Source organism: Anolis sagrei, chromosome 2 (assembly GCF_037176765.1).
Source record: "Anolis sagrei isolate rAnoSag1 chromosome 2, rAnoSag1.mat, whole genome shotgun sequence".
NCBI classification, from domain to species: Eukaryota; Metazoa; Chordata; class Lepidosauria; order Squamata; family Dactyloidae; genus Anolis; species Anolis sagrei.
In genome coordinates, this window is record NC_090022.1 from 50,620,972 (window position 1) to 50,635,209 (window position 14,238).

Sequence of the window (14,238 nt, forward strand, 5' to 3'; positions counted from 1 at the left end):
AGTCTTGGGTAGTGGAGGTACTTGAAGTCCCATCATCCATGGTCTGTCGTCCTCCAAACTGCTCCAGGATGTAGAGTGGGTCATTGAAGCTCCATGTGCCAAGTTTAGTCTTGATGAGTCATTGGCGAGGGTCTCAGTGGTCTCAGGAAGTGAGTGAAGTGACTGCAAGTCCCATCATCCATTGTCAAATTCTTCTAAACCGCACCAGGATGTAGAGTGAGTTATGCAGGCTCTCTGTGTAAATTGTGATCCTGATCCATCATCGTTGGCAGTTGTAATGGTCTTAGGAAGGGAGTGCAGGTATTGCAAGTCCCATCGTCCATGGTGCATCCTCCTTCAAACTGCACCTGGATGTAGAGTGTGTCATGGAGACTCAGTGTGCCAAGTTTGGTATTTATTGGTAATTGGATGAGGGTTGCAGTGGTCTGAAGAATTGAGCAATGGTACTGTAAGTCCCATAATCCACGGTCCATCCCCGGCCAAACCACACCAGGAAGTAAAGTGGGTCATGAGAGGTCTCTGCGAAGTTTGGTCCTGATCAGTCATTGGATAAGGTTAACAGCGGTCTCAGAATGTGGTGAGTGGTGGTACTGCAAGTCCCATCTTTCAAACTGCAGTAGAATGTCGAGTGGTTGATGGGGGCTCTGTGTGCCTATTTCGGTCTGTATTGGTAGTGTTCTGACCCAGGCCCCGGCCTTTCCTTTCCTCTCTTTCTCATCTCGGAATGTTGGATTTGAGGCTGGCCAATCAGAGACCATATGCAAATTTCCTTCTGTCATGCCCCGTTTCTGCCATGAACCCTCTTCTCCACCAGGGGCTCCTTTTGAAGCTGGCCAATCAGAGACCATATGCAAATAGCACCACTGCGGCAGCCAATCCGAATGTTGGAACTTTCAGGCTGGCCAATCAAAACGCTGCCACATACACCGTCCGCCCTCCCTCCACAATTCCTCTGTCCGATACAAACAAACACTCTTCTTTATTATATACTAGCTTGGGGACCCGGCGCTGCCCGGGTTATTTGAGAAAGGAATTGTGTATCAAGGTTGGTCTTTATCAGTTATTTATATGGCTCGCAGTGGTCTCAGGAAGTTAGTGAAGGTACTTCGAATCCAATCATCTGTGGTCCATCCTCCTCCAAATTGCACCAGAATGGAGAGTGGATTGTGGGGGCTCTGTGCACCAAGTTCTGTTCTTGATCATTCATTGGATGAGGGTCACAGTGGTCTCAGAAAGTGAGTTTAGGTACTGCAAGTCCCATCATCCATAGTCTGTTCTCCCCCATCATCCATAGTCTCCCACAAACATCACCAGAATGTTGAGTTAGCCAAGGGGGCTCTCTGTGCCAAGTTAGGTCTTTCTTGGTATTTGGATAAGTGTCGCTGTGGTTTCAGGAAGTGAGTGAAGGTACTGGAAGTCCCATCATCCGTCCTCCTCCAAACAGCATCGAGATGTAGAGTGGGTCATGGAGGCTCTGTGTGCCAAGTTTGGTCTCGATCGGACATTAGATGAGGGTTGCAGCATTCTTGGGAAGGGAGTAGAGGTACTTGAAGTCCCATCATCCATGGTCTGTCCTCCTCGAAAGTGCACCAGGATGTAGAGTGGGTCATGGGGACTCTGTGTGCCAAGTTTGGTCTTGATTAGTCATTGGCGAGGGGCTCAGTGGTCTCAGGAAGTGAGTGAAGTTACTGCAAGTCCCATCATCCATTGTCAAATTCTTCCAAACCGCACCAGGATGTAGAGTGGGTCATGCGGGCTCTCTGTGTAAATTGTGGTCCTGATTCATCATTGTTGGCAGTTGTAATGGTCTTAGGAAAGGAGTGCCGTTATTGCAAGTCCCATCGTCCATGGTGCATCCTCCCCCAAACTGCCCCAGGATGTAGAGTGCGCCATGGAGACTCAGTGTGCCAAGTTTGATCTTTATCAGTAATTGCATGAGGGTTGCAGTGGTTTCAAGAATTGAGCAAAGGTACTGCAAGTCCCATAATCCATCCCCCGCCAAACCACACCAGGACGTAAAGTGGGTCATGAGAGGTCTATGTGCCAAGTTTGGTCCTGATCAGTCATTGGATGAGATTAACAGCGGTCTCAGAATGTGAGTGATGGTACTGCAAGTCCCATCATCCATGGTTCATCCTCCTCCAAACTGCAGTAGGATGTCGAGTGGGTCATGGGGGCTTTGTGTGCCAAATCTGGTCTGTATTGGTAATTCTCTGACTCAGCCCCCTCTGGCCTTTTCCTTTCCTCTGTTTGTCATCTCAGAATCTTGGAATTGAGGCTGGCCAATCAGAGACCATATGCAAATTTCCTTCTCATGTCCCCGTTTCTGCCATGAACTCTTTTCTCCACCAGGGGCTCCTATTGAAGCTGGCCAATCAGAGACCATATGCAAATAGCACCACTGCAGCAGCCAATCAAAACGCTGGCACATACTCCTCCCGCCACACTTTTGTCCTCCGCATACAAGTTTTGACTTTTATTATATACATAGATATAGATATAGATTGTGATAAAGATACTAGCTGAAAGGCTATTTGAAATTCTGTTGAATGTATTATTTTTGAAATGCTTCATTTCGTATCTATTTCCAAGAGTAAATCAGTTCTGGAGTGTTTTGACAGCCAAGAGAAACTTTACTTACTTAGGCGATCCCTCGTTGGACGAGTAAGATGGTCTTCCATTATAGATTTCCTTGTGGGTCCGTATGTGGCTGTGGAGCCCTATTCTTGCTCTGCATCTTCTTCCGCAGTGAGGGCATTGGTTTCCAGGTGGAAGGCGGTCCCGGTCGGGGTTGGCTTGACGCGCCTTCCTCCTGGCACGTTTCTCTCTTTCACCCTCCACTCGTGCCTCCTCAAATTCTGCAGCACTGCTGGTCACAGCTGTCCTCCAGCTGGAGCACTCAAGGGCCAGGGCTTCCCAGTTCTCAGTGTCTATGCCAGAGTTTTTAAGGTTGGCTTTGAGCCCATCTTTAAATCTCTTTTCCTGTCCACCAACGTTCCGTTTTCCGTTCTTAAGTTCGGAGTAGAGCAACTGCTTTGGGAGACGGTGGTCAGATATGCTTGCTAAAACAAGTCTACCCAAATGTATATCTAATCTGTTAACAGAATAGTCAAAACTAAACCAAAGCAGCTCTGAACAAAGGTGTGATAGGTTTCTCAGCCTGTGTGCATCTGCGTATGCAGTTTCATGTGGCAAACTGAACACAAAAATTGGAGAGTAAAGGGAGACTAATGGGACTTGATGAAAGAGAACTGTGGTGCTGGAGGAAAATTCTGAGAGTGCCTTGGACTGAAAGAAGATCAAATCAGTCCATACTCCAGGAAATAAAGCCCAACTGCTCACTGGAGGGAAGGATATTAGAGGCGAAGATTAAGTACTTTGGCCACATAATGAGAAGACAGGAAAGCTTGGAGAAGACAATGATGCTGAGGAAAATGGAAGAAAAAAGGAAGAGAGGGAGATCAAGGGCAAGATGGATGGAAGGTATCCTTTTTGTATTAGTTTCTGGTATTTTGGTGTTTCTGATTTTAATATTACTTTTGGCAGTGCTTCATGTATCTTTTCTTATTGTTTATAATGACTGACAGTCCACTTAGTTCAAAATATATTTATTTAATTACTTACTTCATTTATATACCACTTTTCTCCAACATATTATATTCCTATTCATTTATTATCCACATTGACTATAAACATTGTCTTCATTTGTTTTCTTATTACAGTCTTTAATATTCTTTATCTGTGTTTTTGTGATTGTCTTTTGTGGCTAATTTAGAGATTCTGATATTTCAGAAGCAAATGTACATGTATAATTGAAACCAATATAATGGTGCTTTTGTGGACACTTCCACAGAAAAGATAGGACCGTGCATACCTCAGTTAATCCTGACATACTTCTGCCAGAGTAAGTAAATTTTCAACTATGGTTCAATATCCAAAGAGCTAATTAGGTAAGACACCACCTGCCACATTAGAGAAACAAAGAATATTTATATTTACAGAAAGCTGCAGCATTAAAAAAAATCCTTTACAAATGTCAACCCTAAGTTCAAGTGAGGTCAGTTTAAACGTTATTATGCAAGCACCAGAACTGCAATGCTTCATTGCACATGTGCATATTCAACTAATTTCATCTCCAATGTTCTTTATGTTTTAGCAATTTGTATATAGACACAACCACATGCTATTAGGGGGCTTTCGCACTCCTTCTGAGGGAAGAAATGCTGTCATATCACATTCTGTTTTCACACCAGGCTTCTTTCACTGTCCTAGTCTCTGCTTTGTAGGGAAAAACAATCCTCCAAAGGAAAATAAAGAAATTACATAGATAAGCTTTCTACACTCCACATCTTCAGAACTCTTCCTCCTTATAGACAAAACAGAGATTCAGGGATAGAACAAAGAGCAGCATTCAGGTACAGCAGACTCTCGGTTAACTCAAGCAACCAGCAAAAAAATAATAAGTGAAATTGCATACTGCAGTCACAAAGCTATTTTTATAAAAATGTGTTACATCAAATTAAGTTTATCTTTATTTGTTTTTAGTTGCCGTCTTTCAATATTAATATCAAGTCAATAAAGAGCTTATAGCATGGAACAGTATCAGTTACTGTTAATAGTAACTTTCAAGCAACCATAAACTACATTTACCTGGCACCTACCAATCCCCATGGATGTCAGTTAACAGAGTCTACTGCATTATCATTTAAATGAGAGCGGAGAATAAATTCTGGAACATCTGATCAAACATTAAGATCTTCTAAAAACATTAGAACTTACTACTTTGCTATTTTGAGAAAATCAGTTTTGTTTTAAGTATGAAAATTCCAAGGGTATCTTGAGTAATAGTTATTTCCCTATTCATATATTTACACAGATATAATCAGGTTTATGAATAAGCTTCAAAGTAAGCCTTATTAAAGCATTTCCTTGGACAGGGACAAGTATTTCTTGTCACCGCTTTGAGTCGCCTGAGGGCTGAGAAAAGCGGTATATAAATAAAGTAAATAAATAAATAAATAATTTCTTCTATGGCTACCACAACTTTGTGCTTGGCTGATTGCTTGCTGCTTAGAGTTCTCCTGTTGCTGAGTGGTGTTCTTTATTTACTGTCATGATTCTGGTGTTTCTTAATACTGGTAACCAGATTTTGTTCATTTTCATGGTTTCCTCTTTTCTGTTACTCTTGCTCCCTCTCCTACTTACACACACACAAGCCTAAAAAGAGATATTACTGTCACTTACATCAATAATCATACTCTAAATCCAGTCAAGGAGAGGTGGTGCTTCCTAGAAGCCCAGTTTTTATACTGGCATCACTCACATAGTACAAGGTAAGCAATACAGCTATACTGTAGATACTTAAAAGCAGTTGCATGCATTCTCTATACCCTTTTCCATTAAAGCAACAAACTTTTAATAGCCTTCTTATACCTACATGGTATTATATATACTCCGGTATAAGTCAATCTCATGTATACCATGTATGCTAATATCAAATGAGAAACTCCCTCCTGGGCACACGGAAGACTGGGCAACTTGGAAGATGCTGAACAGATTGTGCTCTGGTACCATGAGATGCAGAGCCAATCTTAAGAAATGGATCTATAAAATGGAGTCCACGAGATGTGAGTGTGCAGAAGAGCAAACCACAGACCACTTAATGCAATGCAGTCTGAGCCCTGTCACATGCATGATGGCAGACCTTTTTACAGACTTCTTTACCAGAAGCATTCCAAGTGGTCAGCTTCTGGTCAAAGGAAATCTAGCATCATGCCTAGTTTTTATATATAACTATTCCCAATTTGCTTCTGGCACGATAAATGAATAGTCTATCTCATGTATAAGTCAAGTGCAGATTTTGGGGTCAAACTTATGGTTTTGATATGACTCATGAAAAAGTTGAAGTTAAAACATAGAGGCATATGACAAAGTTTATTAAAGTTCACAGGCTGTGACTTTTAATATTTTAACTTTGCCTGGTTTTAACCCAGAAATGTTGACAAATAAATATAAATTACCCCCTTTTCTAACAGCCTTTCACAATGTCTGGGCAGAAGAATGGCAGTATCGGTGACCTCTCTCTCCCAAGGAAGGTAAGCCCCAAAAGAGCCTTGATGGGGAAGAGAGAAAAGGCAGCATTGCTTCTTTGAGGTGGAGGGGGGCAGCAAAAGCAAGATGTTTCTTGAGGGATAGGTGTTTTTTTTTTTTTTTTTGTCGTGTCAGGAGCGACCTGAGATACTGTACGTCGCTTCTGGTGTGAGAGGATTGGCCGCCTGCAAGAACATTGCCCAGGGGATGCCCGGATGATTTTTTTGATGTTTTATCATCCTTGTAGGAGGCTTCTCTCATGTCCCCGCATGAGGAGCTGATAGAGGGAGCTCATTCGCCTCTCCCCAGATTCGAACCTGTGACCTGTCGGTCTTCAGTCCTGCCGGCACAGGGGTTTAACCCACTGCGTCACCGGGGGCAGGTGAAGCAGTCTTGTGGGGAGGAGAGTTATTTCTTTGATATTATTCCATGCTGAGGATCTGGGACATTTAGGCCTTATTCAATGCTGAGGAATAAGCAACTACTTCCCATGCTCTCCAAAGCCGGGGGGGGGGGGGGGGGGCACAGGCAGGGAGTTTCTTTGTGAGGACAACATAAAAATGATTAATTTGCTTCTTGCAAGATCTCTCATGATGGACTAAGATCTGGGACATAAACCCCTTATTCCACACCTAGGAAGCCTGGGAGAAGCAGATATGCTCCCTGCTATCTCTGCTCAGTGAGGGAAGCTCCAACACAGTCTCTATTACTAACACGGCTGCCATTATTTGAACATGGAATTAAACAGATCCGTGTATAAGGCAACCATGAGTTCTGGGATCCAGTTTGCCAAAAAAATTAATGTATAAATAAGTAAACAGTAAGTGAAAACAATCAGAAACTTCCCATTCAGCAGAATCCTATATGTATTTAGAAGAAATTTAATGGCTTGCACAGAAGTCATTGGGAATATATATCATTACGAACAATAGTAAGCTGCCACATAATGAAAACAATGGCCAATAATGTAGCCTACCATCCTATTTCTGACAGTCAATAAGAAGATTTTGTTCTTCCTACAAGCAAATGATATCCTGTGTCATGCTGTTCTTTAAACTAAAGGCGGAGTAGCTGCCTAACAGTGACAGAAATTAATGGAGACAATTCCACCATAATTTTTCTAGCCTCTTTCCAATGCCATGTCTTTTAGCTGCATTCTTTAAAATGATATTAAGTTGCAAAGAATACTTTTTTGGCTATCCTGCATATTCTGTCAGTTTCACAGAATTCTCTAAATTCAATTTTTAAAAAAACACTTTTGGTACCCATATTCCCTACAGTATGCAATATATTCTTAAACTCTTACATTTCTCTTTCCCAAACCACCCAGCATACAAACAGCTACATTTCCCCAGAAATTGCAAACACTGCTTTAGCTCTCTCTTACACATCTTTGTGGAATCAGGCAAATACTTTTTCATCCTCCCAGGCTTTTTAGTCCTTCATCTTTAGACTGTTGTACAGTTGTGGAGTTTGTTTTCTAAAGGTACCAAATCAATCTGAACAAATTTTACAGGGATCGAAAATGTGCTGAGGATATACATCACCTAACTTTGCTTAGTTTTAGTTTTAGTTTTATAAGCAAGATAAAGAAAAGGCAACATCCAGGAGCCTCAAACACTGAAGAACATAGCTAAAAGGTTTAAAATGCTCAGTTTGCTTTCCTCATAATTACAAGGCCATATAGATTACTCATTCCATTTTATTGATTGATCACTGAAGATGAGAGATACTAGGCATCAGAAAACATTATGAAAAATCTGACTAACAGGATTACTATTTCTGTATAGCTAGTTGTTTTTCTCAACCTCAATTTAGTATGCATTTCTAAATCCTGAAAGTCCTGAAACAAAAATATCTCTAAAGATGTATAAAACAGTAACAATCTTGCCATGATGTAGGAAAACTATTATTGTATGTGCATAAGCTGGGTGTCATTCAATGGAGACAAAAAAAAGAGCTACCATTACCTAGGAAGGCAGTCATCCCTGGTTGATGCTACCAACATTTTCCTGCTCATGCAGAAGACCAAAAGCAGCACAATGGCAGAGGGAAAAGAGGGAGTTGTGCTTCTTTTAGGTTCCCCCAGTTAAAATACAGTTGTTACACTGGCTCATGGGTAAGTTGACACCCATACAGATTGATTTTTTAAGCTAAAATTTCTAGATGTCTACATAATATACTACATAACTGAACTGTACCCAGCACTGTCCAATGCTATATGAAATATTCCAAAAGTCATCTATGAAAGCTCTTGGTTTTTTTTCCTGTTTTCTCTGTCACTTTTTTTAAACTTCGGGAACCTTATCAGTAGAGTTTTAACATACTATCTACTGTTTTCCAATTCTTAAAATATATTCTCCCATGTCTAGCAACTGGTTCCTGTTTTGAAATTAAACATTTAAAGGGGGGATTACAACTGGAACCAACAAATGCACTTTCACATTCTGACGCATCTACCATGATTCCCTAATGAGTCCTTGCTTTCCCTGTGTTTTGCTTCTAATGAGACCTTTGCCTAGAACTCTAGATTGTAATTTGGCACTGGAACTTGGAATGACAGCCAGAAGTAGCGTCAATTTTTTTTACATCAAGCATTATGTCCCAATAAGTTATGGCTGTTACAACTATTGCAATGTTCCACTTTATTATTAAGTGATTACTATTAAGTTTAAAACATTTATTTCTTAAAATGCATTAAGAAACAATAAAATTGTTTAGTATTATGTAAATATTTTTCTGAGGGAAAGGAGACAGAAGTGAGAACTACAGAGAATAGCTATGTTAACAATCAAACTTCTTTTAGTCCAGAAAGACTTAAAGAAGTTCCAAATCACCACCACACTGCAAATCTAAGATACGATTATGAACTGTTAAATATATGGTCTCACTTTTAACGTTATTTCTAGTATCTATAAGTAGTCCATTAACAGCACAGGTACCTTTCTTTTCAGCTCAGATGCAGTTGAATCTTACAAAAGTCTCTATCTTTGAAGATAATAGTAACCCTTTGATTCAGCAATTGCTAAAGAGCATGACTAATTATTGGTATGTATATTGTTGGTATGTATATTATACACTAAAAAATAGAAGCACTGGTGACTAAAAGGTGTTGAAAGCAGTACCAAAATTCACTGTATATACGGGTGCATTGCCTTTTTGGTATCCAATATTTTCAAATTCCTAGCCCAGTTTATATAACAAATTACATCTTGCTGTCAGTCCTGATGCCATTATTGTGTATGGGAATCTATTTAGGTTAGATTTAATATATATGTCTCACAATGATATACGTAGCATCTGCCAATGCTAGCGGATGTCTCAGACTTTCTATAGAGCCCAGTTATTACAAGAAACAGAGAGAACATTTGAAACATCCAGGAGGCTCCATCAAATTCCAAGCCACGTATTTCACTGTCGAACAATTATTTCTTAATGTTTAGGGACAATATCTCTCTCTCTTTTGGTGTTTCAATCCATCGTTTTGCATCCTACTCTTTGGAACAGCAGAAAACAAGCTTGCTCCATCTTCAATATGAGATCATTTCAAATATTTAAACATGGCTATCAGTTTTCTCATCCTGATTCTCTTTGGGTTGGTCCACAAAGACAAAATATACCAAAAACGATGCAAAAATAATGAGATATATCAGAGATATTTAAGAGTGTTATAGATTGATTGTCCCTCAGATGTGACTGAAATACTCCAAAATCTAAAACTGTCCACATGTGTGATAGTGATGCTTTTGCTTTCTGATATTTCTATGTGAAATTCAAAATACTTCAAAATTGTCAGTAAGCATGACTGAGTAATGATATCTTTGTTTCATGCACAAAACTATTCAAAACGTGGTACATAAAATTACATTCTAGCTATGTGTGTAAGATGCATGTGAAAGATAAATTAATGTCATGTCCAGACTAGGGTGCCATCTCCAAGATATATCATTATGTATGAATGTACATATATAGATACAGACAGAAGCATACATGTGCTTACATAACAAGATATATTGGACATGGCACCCCAGTTTAAACATGAAATTCATTCTATTTGTGTGTGTGTGTGTATATATATAGTTTGATTGCTTGACAGTTATAATTAAAAAGATAAGCCTAACTAATACTATTCCCCATACTACACCATACTACAAACTCTATTAACTTGATATTAATGTTGAAATACAGTAATTAAAAACAAGACAAGTTAAGATAAATGTAACATAACATTTACTTACTTTATTTTAATGTTTATGTAAAGTACTTTTTTGCCGGTTTCTTGAGTTCTGGCTAAGTTACAAGTCTATCTATCATGTATATGTGTTTGTCTGTTTGTGTGTGTGTATCAGGCATCTATCAATCCCCATGGGTGTTGGTTAACTGAGATTCTACTGTATATATATGGTTTGGGTCCAGGTTACCTAAAGGATGACCTTCTCCCATACAATCTGCCCCACACACTTTGGTCTTCTGGGGTTCGTCTGCTCCACCAGCCAGAACTCGACTGGCAACCACCATCCAGATAACATTTTCTGACTGGCAAACAACTCATAGGGGTTAGACAAGAGGAAGTGAGAGAAATCTACCCTCACAAGGGCAATAATAAATAAATAATTTAAAAAAAAAACTTTATTTATATCCCACCCTATCTCCCCATGGGGACTTAGGGCAGTTTTCGACAAGCATTCAATGCCATAATAATAAAGACATTACCATGAAAATTAAACAATGACATTACAAAAAATAAATTTCCACACCTAAACATTGAAAAGATGAAAAATTAGGATTAAAGCTATCAACAATATAAAATGTAAAAGCCAACCTAGCCAGAATAGCACGCCATTTCCGTTATATAGTATCTGTACTCACAAGCTCTATACATCTTCCTCTCGTATACCTGTGAGCATAACAAGCATTAAAAAAATCATTCCTGAAGAGTAATCATGGGAAAAGGTGTCTCCACTGAAGCTTTCTCTCCAATCCTTGTTTCCACAACAAGCCACATTTTTCAAAATCCAGTTATCACAGGGACAGAAAGTGAGGTGAAATCTTCTGAACAGGGGCATAGGCAGCAAAACAAACACCAGAGGGGTATTAACCCTTCCCTATGCGATCCAAAGCTAATGTGTGTGTGTTTGTGTGTTTTGGTTGAGTTACACTTAAAAATGCATCTGTTCCAACTTACATACAAATTCAACTTAACAACAAATCTACAGAATCTATTCTGTTTGTAACTTGGGGATGGCCACATATGTAGTTACTTATTTTGATTATTTATTTATATTGCACTTTATTTCTCACAAGCGGCTGACGATCAAAAACATTTCAACTTAAAATATACAAATATACAGTAACAAAACAGTATTATCATTATATATTATAGATTATCAGTAGTATAATTAATATATTAGCATCATTATATTACAATATTATTACTATATATTATTATATTGTATTATTATTAGGATCATATTGTATTATATTATATTATTATCAATATATGTCTATACAATATTATATTATTAGCACAGCACAATATTAGTTTTATATATTACTATATTGTACTATACCACTATACCGTGATATTATTAGTAATATTACATGTACTATAAAATATACAATTATTATGTTATATATTATTATATTGTACTATATTATTATACAATTATATTAGATATAGTGGCATATATAATACATTACTAGTTTATTAAACTATTAGTATTGAATGTTTTATTGAACAATGTATTGTCGAAGGCTTTCATGGCTGGAATCACTGGGTTGTTGTAGGTTTTTTTGGGCGGTATGGCCATGGTCTAGAGGCATTCTCTCCTGACGTTTTGCCTGCATCTATGGCAAGCATCCTCATGATCTCTGAGGATGCTTGCCATAGATGCAGGTGAAACGTCAGGAGAGAATGCCTTTAGACCATGGCCATACAGCCCGAAAAAACCTACAACAACCCAGTTTTATTGAACGTTTTAGTATATACTATTAGTATTGAACTAATAGTATTGTACTATGCTACTAGCATTGAAACTATGTCTCCCTCAGTATTATATAATATACTGTACTATATCATAAGGAGCCCCCAGTGGCACAGTGGGTTAAAGTGCTGAGCCGCTGAACTTGCTGACCGAATCCGGGAAGCAGCATGAGCTCCTGCAGTTAGCTCAGCTTTTGCCAACCTAGCAGTTCGAAAACATGAAAATGTGAGTAGATAATTACGTACCGCCACGGCGGGAAGGGAATGGGGCCATGCACACATTTAAGTAAGAAATAAATGGACACAAAGTTGCATGCCAGCTATTTAATGCAGTCTATAGTTTGACAGAAGCTCATCCCCCTGGTTGGCGGTTTGAATCCAGAGAGTGGTGTGAGCTCCCGCTGTTAGCCCCAGGTTCTGCCAACCTAGTAGTTCGAAAACATGTTAATGTGAAATCAATAGGTAACGGTGGTCCATGCAGTCATGCTGGCCACATGACCTTGGAGGTGTCTATGGACAATGCTGGCTCTTCAGCTTAGAAATGGAGATGAGCACCAACCCCAAGACTTGGACACGACTAGACTTAATGTCAGGGGAAAACCTTGACTTGGCCACGGTGGTGCACTCTCTGGTTACATCCCGTTTAGACTACTGCAATGCTCTCTACATGGGGTTGCCTCTGAAGACTGCCCAGAAGCTTCAATTAGTCCAATGAGCGGCATCCAGATTGCTAACAGGAGCAGGGTACAGGGAGCATACGACTCCCCTGTTACGCCAGCTTCACTGGCTGTCAATTAGCTTCTGAGCACAATTCAAAGTGCTGGTCTTGACCTATAAAGCCCTAAACGACTCTGGCCCAGTTTACCTGTCCGAACGGATTCTCCTCTATGAACCATCAAGGTTACTAAGATCTTCCGGAGGGGCCCTGCTCTCGATCCCACCACCTTCGCAATCGCGTCTGGTGGGAACGAGGGACAGGGCCTTCTCAGTGGTGGCCCCTTGGCATTGGAATTCCTTCCTACCAGAGATTAGATCTGCTCCTTCCCTCCTGACCTTTAGAAAGCTAATAAAAACCTGGCTTTGGAATATGACATGCGATGATTGAGTCAATAACCCTTGTCCACAAGGAAGGATGGCGATGAATTGGGACTGTATTTGACGACTCGGCTTGTGTAATACGATGATGTTTTTATTGTATTTTATATTTTAACGTATAATGATGATGCAGTGCGCTGTTTTTTATATTACTGTATATGAACACATGTTGTGAACCGGCCTGAGTCCCTCCTCGGAGGTGAGAAGACCGGGATATAAAACTTCTAAATAAATAAATGTACCTACCTACCTTTACCTGCTATATCATAAGTTGTAGTATATATAATAATATATTATACTGCAACATTATTCATATTATATACAATATATTAGTATTATGACATTACAATGTTATTACATTTATATATAAGCAATGATTTGGGAATACCTGTATTTACATACACACACACACAAACACAAATGTAAGTGAATTTCGTATCTAGACTGGCCTGCCCTCTCCAGATACCTCAGGTCTGTCTGTCTGTCTCTTTGGCATCCAGCCTAAGCATGAAATTCATGTTCCGTGAGGGCAGAAAGGAAAGCAGGAGGGGGAGACTCACCAACAGCGGGAGACGAGGCCCCAGCGCCTCTTGCGAAGCTGCTGCTGCTGCTGCTGCTGGTGGTGGCGGCGGCGCTTGCTCCATCCCCCGGCCGCCGCCGCCGCCGCCGCCACCAACTCCTCTCGCCTCCGTCGCCGCCTTCGCCTCCCGGCCGAGGCAACGAACGCCTCGTTCTCGCGCGAGCAGGGCAGCTCGCGGCCCACGCATAGGCATACACACGCACTAACGCTCGCTCTGACGTCACACTCTGATGAGGGGGTGGAGACAGGAGGCCTCCGAGCCGTTAGCCCCACCCACTGACCCTCCGTCGCGAGCCGGGAGGAGTGGGCGGGGCGTGGAGGGACGGAGGGCGGGGCCGACGTGGAGGGAGGGAGGGAGGGGAGAGTGGGCGGGGCTTCGCTCTATCCCCGCCTCCTCCTCCTCCTCCCGCTTGAGGCTTCTTGCGGAAGGGAAAGAAAGCAAGCAATTTCTTCCTGTTTTCCCGCGGTTGCCAGGAAAACTGGGCAAACT

At 40.6% G+C, this 14,238-nt stretch overlaps 1 protein-coding gene across 2 annotated transcripts in view; it reads right to left on the reverse strand.

Annotated features, from left to right (window-relative positions):
• The window catches only part of TMCC1 (transmembrane and coiled-coil domain family 1), a 159,699-nt gene extending 145,725 nt beyond the window's left edge, over window positions 1-13,974 (reverse strand). For both annotated transcript variants that reach the window (XM_060766251.2, XM_060766250.2), the window contains exon 1: window positions 13,729-13,974. The gene's annotated coding sequence lies outside the window, so the exon portion shown is untranslated. The remainder of the gene's footprint in view (window positions 1-13,728) is intronic.
• Window positions 13,975-14,238: the final 264 nt, after the last annotated feature.